Below are 13,727 nucleotides of genomic sequence, written 5' to 3' on the forward strand. Positions count from 1 at the left end.
GACGCACCACATCCTGAAATGTATGCGTTTATATTGTCTCCCCTGCACACATGTACACATGCTAATGGTACTCCCTTGTATTTGTCTCAATACACATTCTTCCATGCTTACAAATTATTCAATCAATGGACTAATTTCCCTATTATCACTAAATGTGATCCTCATCTTTTTGAAAAAAACAGAGAACACAACAGGAGACCTGAGTGTGCACCAAGAAACAGAAGCCGCACTGATCTCAAGTCAGCTTCATCCTTGGTTAAAAATACCTTCATTTGAGACACAAAAGGCAAAATTGAGTGAGGATCAGCTCTCATACACTGAGAACATTCATATGGGCCGCCTGTGATCTTCTCGTCAGCTCCATTATCAGTGTAAGGCCAGGAGCTGCAGTCTTCCTGTGCGCTGGGGAAGGCTTTGATCAGATCTGGTGATGAGAACCCATGATGAAGTGAGCTGAGGACTGCTCATGGGAAACAGCACAGTGAGCTTTGCAGTCAGCGCCTGAAAGGAAAAACAGAATCCCCAACATCAGGGGGAACATGGAAACGAGAGGATATCAGGTGACCGAGCGAGTGTTGAGACCCATCACCTCTACATCTCCAGCTTTTCTCCCAGATGAACTCCAGCTTCAGCACGCTGACAGCCACAGCTCATCAGAACAGGCTTTTGTGAGGTTATGCCCCATGTCCCTCAGCACTGAGACAGATTAATATCTGTGTATCTGGAATCTCAGCTCTTTTTATTCAAAATGCTACCAAGATACCAGGATGATACACATGCAATGTTATTTTAGCTTTGCTCTGATGTACTGGGGTGGTTACATACGTAAATAAAAAGACAGATTATAAATCATCCACTGTAAATGAACTAGCCTTACTAAGTAAGAAGTTTGACTATCAGTAAAGTCTGCTCCGCATTGGTGCAGTTTTAGAGCCACGCGCTTTCAAATATGTGCAAAACTTGATTTTTTTTAAGACAAACTTTGAAGGAAGATTGTAATGCTCATAAAGACTGCATATGTGATCAAAAATACAGTAAAAACAGCAATATTGCACAATATGATTGCACTTTAAAATAGCTGTTTTCTGTGTTAACTTTTCTTTTAAAAAGCTGATTTCTCAGCATCATTGCTCCAGTCTTAAGTGTCACAACTACTTTATGCTCAAGAAACACAAATTATATATTTTTCGCACAAACCACAATACGTTTTTTTAATGCAGCTTTGATGAAGAGAAATTACAGAACATAATTTGACATAGAAATGTCAATGTCAATTTTAATGTATCCTTTTAAACTTACTGACGTAAAACCTTTGAAATGTGAAAAGAAAGCAGAATATACTGTTCTGTTTTGGAGTATCTCCACAAGTAAATAAGATTTACCTGCAAGTGCCTCACACAAACACTTTAATAAACATAAAAGACTTGTTGATGAAAAAGTCAATGTTGTGCAATAACTGTGCAGCACTGATTCTTTGTGGAAGCTGGAGACTGCATCTAGTGTGTTTTCTTGGAAGTGTTTGAAGACGGGTGAAATGGCCAATAGTTGAATGCTTACACACCTGCATTTGATCACAGACAGAGGCTCTTGGACTTTTAATGGGAGCCAGGTGGCCCTATAGGAAGCCAGAGGCAGCATTCATGCAAAAACGAGACAAAGAACCAGCGAACTTGGGCTCACAATTAAACAGGTGACACGCACTGAGCTGGAAGAACATCTTTCATGAGAAAACAGTGAAACTTGAAGGCAAATTCACAAGTTAGAGCCCAGACCATCGGTAACAAACCACCCCCAAAGATTTTGAGAATTTGAAGTTAGTCTAGCAAGTTGATTTATTGCCTTTTTTTTATATACATTACTGTTTTAATAAGATGTTCTTGGCCTGAAGCCGGGAATTGGAAGCTGATAAAGAGAGAGTTCCCATTCTTCTCTCCATTGTGAAGGCATTGTGTCCTGCATTTCCCACAAAAAAAGTGAATCGTCAGAGCCATTGTGAGATCCTGATCAGTGTGTGTTCTTGTTGCTCTCAGATAGCAAAACTAAAAATAGGATTGCAGTCCAGCTGAAACAGAGACACATGAATTTTGAAAGGTGCCAATATTTTTGTCTTAGCACTGCTTGGGTGTGATGCAACAACCCAGAATGACTGAATTGATGAATCGATCTGATTATTCATGTGCAGAAACACATTATTGCGACTCCATGTTGGATTACGTAACGAAAGGGATAATCGCTGTTAAATTCTCCTTCTTCCCAGCTCAGTCAACACCATGATTTTAGATCACACCCATGTACACAATTAACTAGTCTTAATTTAACTGCACCTTTATCATAGCGCATTAAAACATGAACAACCAGATCCAGAGTTTTTTGGAGAATTTGAAAGTTTTGCAAGAGATCACAGCATTTCTTTGGGGAATGCAATAGTTTTGTGGGAAAAAACGATGAATCTTTGAGAGCAAATGGAAAAGTTTTGACTCATATTGTCTTGACTATCTCTTTCAGGGCTCCGTAGATATAGACAAATAAGAAATTAACTGAGACATTTCTCAAAACGTCTTCTTAGAAGAAAGGAAATCTAACAGGTTAAAAATGGCAATAGAGTGAATAAAGTATGCCCAATTTTATTTATTAATTTTTAGATGAACTGTTCCTTTAATAAATGTAAATGGCCCAGGGCAGTGAGACCTTTATCAATGTAAGCTATTGGAAATAGTTGATTTTAATCGTCCACAAGGGAAGAATCACTAAGAGTCATTGTCACCCTTTATGTCTTTGGGCACTTTGAAGTGTCTGTGTGTTATTGGGGCTTCAGTGGTCACCGAGTGGTGCCTGACTCTCACCTGTTTTTTACCGAAAGTTTGAAGAACACTCCTTGTGTGGCAACAGTGATCACACGGTTAATATTCAAAGACCAGGACCTCGTAAAGCAAGTCTTTTAAATTCTCTGACAAAGCTTGGCCAGGGGGACATGATTAAACAGGCGATGTATACAGCAGGGACAGGAGAGGGCCGTGGGGGGGTGGTCATGTATAGACATTCGTTTGCATAGACATTGTCCCACGGACTCTCCACTCCGAATCAAGAAACACTCACTGAACAGAGCAATGTCAATCAGTGTTCCTGTTGGCTTGACAAGACTGGGCATATTTGGTGCTTTCACAGATTTGTAAGCTATTATTTTAAAATGTCCATTTATTTAAATTATTATTATTATTATATATATTAGTGACACTTTACAGTACGGTTCTATTCGTTAACATTAGTTAACTCCATTAGTTAACAAGAACTAACAATGAAAATATTTGTAAAGCATTTATTCATCTTTGTTCATATTAATAGACATTTATTAATACATTATTAAAATAAAAAGATTGATCTGCTAATAATAATGACTGGACCTGAACATGAACTAACGATGAACAGTTTGCTAATTAATGTTAACAAAGATTCCTAAATACTGTAAATAATGTTTTGGTTAATGCACTGATTAACTGTTACCGTAAATTATTATTATTGTGTTATATATATTATATTATTGTTTCTTTTATTATTTTATAATAAATTATTATTTATTTTTCTGAGTATTTATTTATTTACACTGCATTATTAATTAGGTAATTAATTAGGTAAATGTTGCATTATTTTTATTATTTATTTAGTTTGATGTTTGTTTATTTTCAAATTAATTATATTTATTAATTTAAAGGTATTATTCACTCTCAGTTGTCTCATTACCTTAGTTAGGCAAATGTTACATAATCATAATAATTATTTTGATATTATTATGTTTATTTTAAAATGTATTTAATGTACATATATATATATCTCACTGTCATTGTATTGCAAAAGCATGCACATTATAGATTATTTTCAGTCCTCTAGGAATGTGTGTTCTGTGCCATCCCCCTAAAGAATAATCGGACAATCAAGATGACAAATAGCAGAAACAAAACAAGCTCCTAATTTTAGAGGTGGTAAACGAACATACGTGATTCGTGCCACGTAAACCCTTATTACTCTCGCTGATACACTCTGTTTATTCAGGCTGCACACATTGGTTTGTGCACCCTCTGTTGTGTCCATATCAACCTCATTACACCCCTTCCCCAGTTCTACTATGCCAGCCGATGATGTCACCCTCATTGGCGAGATGCCTCGTTTAGCGGGGTATATTTAAGAAGGGGGGCTTGCTTGGCCCCTGGAGACGAGAGCCCGGAAGATTAACGCTCAGAAAGTGCATCCCTCCCGGCTCTACAACACTGGAAGGCCCTGTTCACCCCGTCTCAACTCGGGTAGGTCCTCAGTGTTCAAAACTGAATGGGAGACATGCTGGGTCTGGGAGGCAGGCATCGGAGGGACTGCTTTTGGGATTAACCCTCCATTATTTCCACGCCCCCAGGGTCTGGGTTCGCTGGGCTTTCCCGAGGCCTTGTATTCATCAGCACTAAACTGTGGCGTAACAATGCGGCCTACACCTTCTGCATGGACTGCTAAGATGTTGGTTAAACAAGACGCTGTCGCACCTTTGACAGACTGGTATCCGCTTTCCACTTGATCCTGAATTTCCAGAAACATCACCTTCATGCATATCAGATGACAACGAAACAATAAAGAGCCGCTGTACACCTGCATTCACTCTAGAAAGGAACAGTTCATCCCAAAATGACAATTGCATCATCGTTTACTCAACAGTTTGAGGAATAATGAAAGCATACAGTGACCAGGGTTGTCCGGTTCAAAAGAGTGAGAAAAACACAAGGAGGTACTGACAACTTCTGCACTGCATCCCAAGTCATCTGAAGCCAAAAGAAAGCTACATTTGAAGGGTTAGTTTGCCCAGAAAATTCAAATTGTCATCATTTACACATGCATCCATGTCATTAAGATATGTTTAATACTCTCTCATCACTTCCATGCTTAACATATATTATCTGATGAGCTCTGTGTATTCATACTAATCCATGTTCATATGAATCAAAACCTAAACTGTACTTTAATTGTTAATGAAGAGCTTGGATGTCTTGCACACCTCCACAAATTCAAACTTGGCCCATTGTGTTCAGATTTAAACCAATGACCAATCTGGTATCATTTACACCAGTTTATATGCATATGTGAATGAGATTTCAAAGCATCAGTGACTCAAGTCAATGATGAGATAAAGAATCCATCAGAGTTGTTTGTTTTGCATGTGATACTTCAAAAACCTGTGACTTAAAAAAATAACAAAACTGCAAAATTGCATGCAAAAACATGCCTTCTTCATATATAAATTACGATTATTAAATCAAAAGCATTTGAACATTTGAAAAGATTTTGATCAATCAATAAATCTCAATCTTAGTGAATTCTAAGTCAAATGTTATAGAATTTGAATGGTTCTGGTACCAAAAATGTATTATTATGCTATGCTTCTGTTAAGCAATACTTTGTATGAGTGTGTAAACTCATCTCACCAGCATAAAAAAGAGCTGCAGTGTGTTTGGCCGGAAAAGAGAAAATGTAAAAAGCACAAAGGGAGCCGTTGCCAGTGAAGGGTGGTCTGCACAGAGATGAGGAGAAACCCAATTTATCATTGCCAACTTGTTTTGTCAAGCTAAGCACACAGAAGAGACTAAGCTCTAGTTGGAAGCAGTCAAGCCCTGTAGACAGTAAAGGCAGCAATAAATGCTAATTAGCATTATTAGCAACGATATCCAGCCTCCTGTCTGCCTCAGTTTGTCCTCTCATGGTGAAAACGTGCTAAAATGAGGAGACCGAACCCCTGTAGGAGGAGTCAATGAAAACAGTTCAACACTTCCTCTGTCCACTATCCCTGTGTTTTGCCCAATCCACTTGACCTTTTAGTGCACTTGTTTATGGTAGGGGCCTGTTGTTTGCCCAGAGGAACATTTTATTGCTAACAGGTTGCAGAGGCTCACTCATTAATTTTGCTTTAAGTGATTCTCCTGAAATTCTTCAGCCGCAATAAAAGAGAAGGGACAGTCCTCAACTGAAGTGACAAGGTGGCAGTTTAAGACAATAACAATCATTGCTTTGTAATTAAAAACTGATTTAATATAATATATCTTCAGTCAAATTAAATCTTAAGGACATTTTGAGTTTTAATAGTAGTACTTATGCAAATGCGCACTGGTGCTAACTACTAACAGTGTGTCTTTGGTGTTGTGACCATTATTTCTGCTAAGGGAGACAAACAGACAAATGAACAAATCTGAATTTTTCTAAAATAGGGGCTAATTTCAAAATCGGGGGATGATTTGAAAATATTCAAATAATAAGAATCAAAATTTGGATCACAACATGTCAAATCTGTAAGTTATCTGCAGAACACCACAGACTCTAAAAAACTGTGATGTCAGAAATTTAGCAGAATGTATAAAAAAAAAACTAATCAGAGAATGAATTCACCACGCAGCCCTCAGATCAACCAACACCTACAATAACCTCTGCACACAGACAGCAGTCCAAACTCAATTCATCTTTTCTCAAACAGTGATACCCATTGTGGTGACTGCACACAGTTAAAAAGTAGAAGGAGAGAACTTTGTTTTAAAATATATTGTTTTATAATAAATTAAATTAATTAATTAATTAAATTGTACGTTAAACCTTTATTTACAGTATAACCACTCTATATCACTGCAATTGCATCTCAGGATACACACATCTTTGATGTATAGTAAGGACATACGGATTTCGTTACACAGAACATCTCACACTAAACATTTTATAGATGAATAAACAAATAAATGTGGATAGCAACTGACATAATTTTAACTTTTTTGGAGTACACAGTAAAATCTTTTGGTTGAGATTACTTGTGGTTCAAATGTGAAACCTCGTTTTGTATGAGTTTCTGTCATTTTTCTTCTTTTGGCATAAACAGTGATCTGGTGAAAAAAAAAGGTGTTTTCTTCAGAAAAAAACAGTGATGACAACTTAAGATGTACAAATGCAGAGAATTAAGATTTAGCTGAAATCTTTTAAACCGAGTCATGTGTCCTTGTTTACATCCCTCTCACACACAACATCCTCCTTTGACTACCCAATGTGAAAATTCAGAGTTTGTCCAAAACTCAAACATAGGCAGATTAAACGACCCTCTTTCAGCAGCTCTTAACCACCTTAGCCAGGAAGAAAAATAAATAAATAAACAATGCTTTTGGAAAGCCTCTTCTCTGGCCTCACAGAGCTTAACATGAAGGTTAAACCTGCAGGTTTTAGGTTTTCATGGGTAACTCATCCACTGGCTGCAAGCTTAGCACTCGTTCTGTGGGCGCAGCTATGTAAACATCAGTCCTGGTGTGTTTGAAACAGAAACAGAAACAGACATGGATGGGTCTGGGAGTAGGAAATCAGCAGGGAGCATGGAGGTGTTGAGGCCTGTCATCCTGTTGTTGACGGTCCACACCTGTCTGTTGTTTTTGGGTAATCTAAGAGACTGTTCGGGACATTAGTACGCTTGATGTTTCATTGGCTGTTTACACTAGACTTAATGAATGATTCACTGAATAAGGAAGCGATGAGTGTGTCCATGGCAGTGATGGATGCTGGTGAGCCCTTTCAATTGACCTTAATTACACTGGCTTGACAGAAACAACATAGTGCTTTTGTAACAACTTTTTCTAAATCCCTAAACTGAGACCAGCATTTAACTCCAAACTTTCCAGCTTCATTCATCACACCTGACAAAGAACTTCTGCCTTCTCTTGCTCAGGCTAAGTGCATCTTTTCAAACTGAGTGGATTTTCCTATAACAGACCGTAAGACTTCCACAAAAAAATTCTGATTGTAATTTTACTCCAGTTGAGTTTTCAAGCTACACATTTAGAACTCATTACCAAGAGTTCGGACATTGCGTGAATCAGAGGTAAAAAAAACAACAAACAAACAAAAAACAACTATATAAATACTGTTCAGTGTCTTGCACAGACCGAACGTTTTGTGTTTTTACACATCAATGTATCAGCCGTGATTCCCATCCAATTACATTTTAAGACTGATAGACTGAAACGGTTTGAGCTAACAAAGTCCCCTACATCTTGGATGCCCTGGGGGTAAGCAGATAAAATACATTTTTGGGTGGACTATCCCTTTAAGGATTTAATAGCATATGACATATTCCTCCAGACAGTTCTCAAAGCCCCATTATATCCTGGCAAACACAACAGCAACAGTTAACTATCTATGTATATATGTTGTATTTCTCCTGTTCCATCTAAGATTTTTTCATGTTTGTCAAATTTATTTGACATTTTTAATACATTTAAAAGCATAATTTATTCTTGTGATGCAGTGCTAATTTTACTAATGACTAATTACTCCAGTCTTTAGTGTCACACGATCCTTCAAAAATCATTGCAATATGCTGATCTGTGGTTCAAAAAACAAAAACAAACAAAAACAAAAACTGTTTAATTTTTATAAATCTTTTATAGCATTATAAATGTATTTACTGCCATTTTTGATTAATTTAATGCTTCCTTGATAAATAAAAGTATCTTTTTTTTCTTACAAAACAAAAACAAAATGAAAAATTCCCCAAACTTTTGAATGGTAGTAGTCGATAAGTGTATGTGTTAAACAGATGTTAAATGTTATTATCTGATTGTAACAGTTTGTCTGTCAGCTAACTGTACAAACCATTTTTAATTGTAAAACAAGAATACAACAAATAAACTTTAATTTTCAAGTTCAGTATTTCAGATGTTTTTGTGCCTACACTCTTAAAAATAAAATTGCTTCACAGTGATGCCATAAAAGAACCATTTTTGGCTCCACAAAGAACCATTCAATCAAAGGTTCCTTAAAGAACCATTTCTTATAAACTGAAGAACCTTCTTTCGCCACAAAGAACCTATGCTTCAGATGTTAAAGGTTCTTTTTGGAACCATTTAGACAAAAAGGTTCTTCTATGGCTTTGTGAAGCACCTATATTTTTGTATAGCGTATTGTCTATTGGTTACTTTTCGAATACACAACATTTGTATTCTCTTCATATTACCTTAATAAAGTTAAAATAAAGGTGACAAGCTATTAGTTTCGCTTGATCAGACTGTGAGGTCAAATGTTTCTGCCGGCATTTCCAGAACATATTCATGACTCTTTTTATTATCTGTGCAAGACCTCCCATAAAAGCTGCAGACAGCTGTAACCTTAACCAGACTTCCTCTTGATTAATGAGGTAAATAGCATTTAGAGTGAATACTTCACTGGATGGACCTCTTTATTTTTATTCATTCAGTGCACATCAAAGCCTCTCTGCAGCCCCTAGGACCAATGGCATCACAAACAATGAGACAGGTTCATTTAACAAGCACAGCACATGCAATTAAACCAAAGCAAGTGAGGAGGGTCCGCTTCAGCAGAGTGGTCTTGTGTCCCTCAGTTTTGTAGAAAAACTTTTATACTCGCAAGCACTAACTACAAAAGTTAATACAATGATATATCATTATTGTTTTTATTATAGGATGACAGTAAAAAGAGATGATTAACTGCAATTAAATGAAAACTCAATGAAAGCAAGAGAGCAGTAATAATGCAGCTGAATGGCTGGTACAGCTCAGACACACTGTCTGCTAAACTGATACATGATAAGGTAAAGATCATGACCTCCTGCTAATGCTTCTTTGACCCCAGGACGGTCTAAGGGTCAGGCTTGGACACTGATGATCTCTGTGGTTGCACCTAAATCTGTGGTCAAACTCTAAATACTCCCCATCAGTCACATAGCTGGACGCAGACCAATGCAAAATCATGATCAGTGGCTAATCTGTGTTTCATGATTAATGGCAAGAGGTTTAATGTTGTTTTGTCTATTGGTAAACACTCTCTGATGTTGCAATCATAAAAGTGTAGTGAGAGGACCCATTAAGACCAAAAGGAAAGCACATTTCAGCCGTGAGATGACAGAAAAGTGTAAATTTTGCCAGTTTCCTGAACCATAAAATGTTCCCACCCACCCAAACAATTACATAACTGCATTCATCCTGTTTTAACAAATGTTCAAAACACTTACAAACTGTGCAGTATTTACTTCATACAGTAATGCACTGTAAATACTTTGTATTTAGCTCAGGTTTTGCAGTTATGTGATAACCCAAATGTCTTAAATGTGCCTTTTCTTGTACCTTAAAGTCTAAATCAAGTTATTTATTTCCCCCTGGAATAGAAATGCATCTGTAGACAGGATGAAAAAACAACAACAACAGTATAACTGTTATAAATCACATTATATAGCCTACAATTTGCTTAGTTAGTTAGTCTAAATTATCACATGGTCAAGTCAACACTTTTAGTGTAATGGGATATTAAAAGTTATTTCTATATTAAAAAAAAGAACAGCTTGTGCTGCTGGACTTCAAAGATGCATAAAAATAGCAGAAACAAAACTGTGGTGTAGATTTAAGTAGAGCTGACTCATGTAGTGAGAGTGATGGGTTAACAAAACCTAACCCTAAACTTAACCCAAACCCTAACAGCTGATGAGCTATTGGAAGCTGCCCAATTTTACACACTCAATCAATCACCTATCTGAAAAGAAACCCATATATAGATAGATAGATAGATAGATAGATAGATAGATAGATAGATAGATAGATAGATAGATAGATAGATAGATAGATAGATAGATAGATAGACAGAAAAAGTGCAATTTGATGGCATTGTATAATAGATGTTGTACACAACCAACTACATTTTGTTTTATTGCACAGTCTTGCACAGGCATATTTCTGAAGTCATGTACTAGTGATGACTAAAGATAAGTGTTTGGCAGATTTATGAGGAAATATGAACCTGCCTGGGGTTTTAATTGTATTCTGTGATGGAGCTGTTATAACGCCCTTTCCTCTGGCTTCCTTTCTAGGCACTTCCACAGTTGCTTGAAGCCAAGCCGATTTCCTCTCTCCTCTGTTCTCACAGGCCACAGTTGTGCTGTGAATGAGGCGACACACACAGAACATCAGTCGGAGAAGAGCACACAGACTCAAGGACCGTCCTCAGAAGGAAACTGACACTGCTCACACTATTGTGATCATAAACTCAGATTTTATTTTTTTGTCCCATAAATAAAATGGACTTGTTGTATCAATGTTTCATAGATTACAGCCTCTATTTGGTTTTGTAAATCTGACCATATTTCCTGATGTTTCGACAGTGTTGAGAAACATAAACAGGATAGCCTACCTAAGGAAGAAAAGGGCTGGACCTAAACTATATCATCCACAACAGGGAATTTACTCAGCATTACGTATCAAAATTTCAAACGGACAAAGCTACATTTTTACATTGAAAACGGTGAATGGAGATTGCTTGTGCAAATCAGATGTTGTGGATTGCAGTTGCAAAGGTTTTCTAGGTTGTGTTTCCCAAAAGTATCGCCATATGTCATTACCAACATGATGCAATGTTCGACAGTCTTCATTTCTTTACCTTTATCTATCTTCTTGTTTTCTTTATATTTATGATAACAAATTACCCTCTAATACTAGCATTCTCTATTCTGGTCTACTTGACTTAAAAACCTTGCTATGTGTACTGCATTAGACCAACCGATTCTTTACATATTATTGCTCTTTTGTTGGTTTTGATTGCTGATCTTTTGTAAGTTGCTTTGGATAAAAATGTAAATGCAATGGTTTTCCAAACATGTAGTTTCTTGTTAGTTTGATATCTGGACTTAGTGTGATTAAGTTACTACGGTTTGACCAATAGTCTCATAACTAATTTATTGTATACCAGCAAAGCCATTTGCTTAGTTAAGTAACTGACTTAACTAAGCAAATGGCTTTGCTGGTATACAATAAATTAGTTATGAGATTATTGGTCAAACCGTAGTAACTTAATGTGTTTCTCAAGGGAGCTGGTGAAGTAAGGAAAATCTTACAATATTAATGAGAGGACAGTATATGTTACAAATCACTCGGGAGGCTGAGGAGTAACAGACAGATGGGTTTATTAACAGACACATCTGAGGGGGAGCAGGTAGTGTTGGGTTGAGTGATGAATGGCTCCGTGATAGCAGGGTGAAGAGAAGAGGAGGAGGAGGGAGGTGAACCATACACACGCACACTGGGGATCTGGATCTTTGGAGAATTGCTGGAGAGAGGTAAGTAGAGAAAGAGTTAGTCCTTAGAGTTAGCATACAGGTAAGACCTTGTCGCGAATGTGTGTGGTATTTATGGTGCCGAGGTGATTGGGTGATGATGAGGATCAGGTGGATGTGCTCAGTATTCGGGTGAGGGCGTGCGTAGTGATTGAGTGGAGGTGGAACCTGGCATGTTATTAACAGTACCATTGGTCAGAATGATTGGGATGGAAGGTGTCGAGTAAGTTAGGATCCAGGATGTCATTGTGTGGGACCCAGGAACGTTCCTCTGGACCGTATCCTTCCCAGTCCACTAGATATTCCAGTTGTCCACCACGCCGCCGGGAGTCCAGGATGTCCCTAACTGCATAGGCCGCACCATCATCTAGGAGGAGTGGAGGAGGGGGGCGGCTTCGGCTTCGCTAGGTTCTGTGGAGGGAAAGACAGAAGGATTGTGATGTTTAAGGAGAGACACATAGAATGTGGGGTGAATCTGTTACTCAGGGGGTAACTGGAGTTTGTAAGTGACCGGATTGATCTGCTGATCGGCGAAGGTCGGCTGTCATTCTGTGCCTGCGTAGGGCCCGCTGGAGTTGGTGGTGTGCCGCGTCCTAGACCCTCTCGCTCTCCCGGAACCAGTTGTCGATGGCGGGGACATCCGAGGGTTCACCTGACCAGGGGAATAGAGGAGGTTGGTAGCCGGGTACGCACTGGAATGGAATGCGTCCGGTGATAGGTTGACGAAGGGAGTTTTGTGCATACTCGGCCCACCCAAGGAACTGGATCCAGGAGTTCTGGCGGCCGTGACAGAAGGTACGGAGGAAGCGTCCAATCTCCTGGACCTTCCTCTCCGTCTGCCCATTTGACTGGGGATGGTATCTGGACAGGCTGATGGCCACACCTAGGAGTGAGTGGAAAGCCTTCCATACCCGGGAGATGAACTGGGGGCCTCGGTACGAGATGATATTCTCTGGGATGCCGAAGTACCTGAAGACATGATTAAATAACAGTTCAGCCTTTCCATGGCCGTGAACAGACCCTTCAGAGTAAGAAGACGACAGGATTTTGAAAATCTATCCACTATGACAAGAATGCAGGTATTGTTATCTGAAGGAGGAAGATCGGTTATGAAATCCACCCCTAGGTGTGACCACGGGCGATTGGGAACGGGCAGAGGATGGAGCTTGCCTGATGGAAGATGCCGAGGGCTTTTGGATATGGCGCAGCTTGTACATCCATTCACGTACCTCCTGACATCTGAGGCCATGTTGGGCCACCAGAAGCATTCCTTCAGCAACGAGAGGGTTTCATTGACCCCCGGGTGACCAGTGCCAAGAGATGTGTGAGCGGAGTGAATGAGTGAAGTGCGCCGTGTCCTGGGAATATACTGAAGTCCCGTTGGGCAACCCGGCGGGGTGTTGGTAGTAGGATCAGTAGGAGGAAGGGCCTCAGCAGACCAGGTAATAGGAGAGACAATGACTCTTTCTGGAAGAATTGTTTCTGGATCTTCGGGATTCTCTTCGGGTGCGTAACACCTGGACAGGGCGTCAGCCTTTGCGTTTTTCACCCCTGGGCGGTATGAGATGGTGAAGTGGAAGCGGGTGAAGAATAACGCCCAGCGGGCTTGTCTCGG

The sequence above is a fragment of the Carassius gibelio genome, chromosome B14 (genome assembly GCF_023724105.1).
Source record: "Carassius gibelio isolate Cgi1373 ecotype wild population from Czech Republic chromosome B14, carGib1.2-hapl.c, whole genome shotgun sequence".
Lineage (NCBI taxonomy): Eukaryota > Metazoa > Chordata > Actinopteri > Cypriniformes > Cyprinidae > Carassius > Carassius gibelio.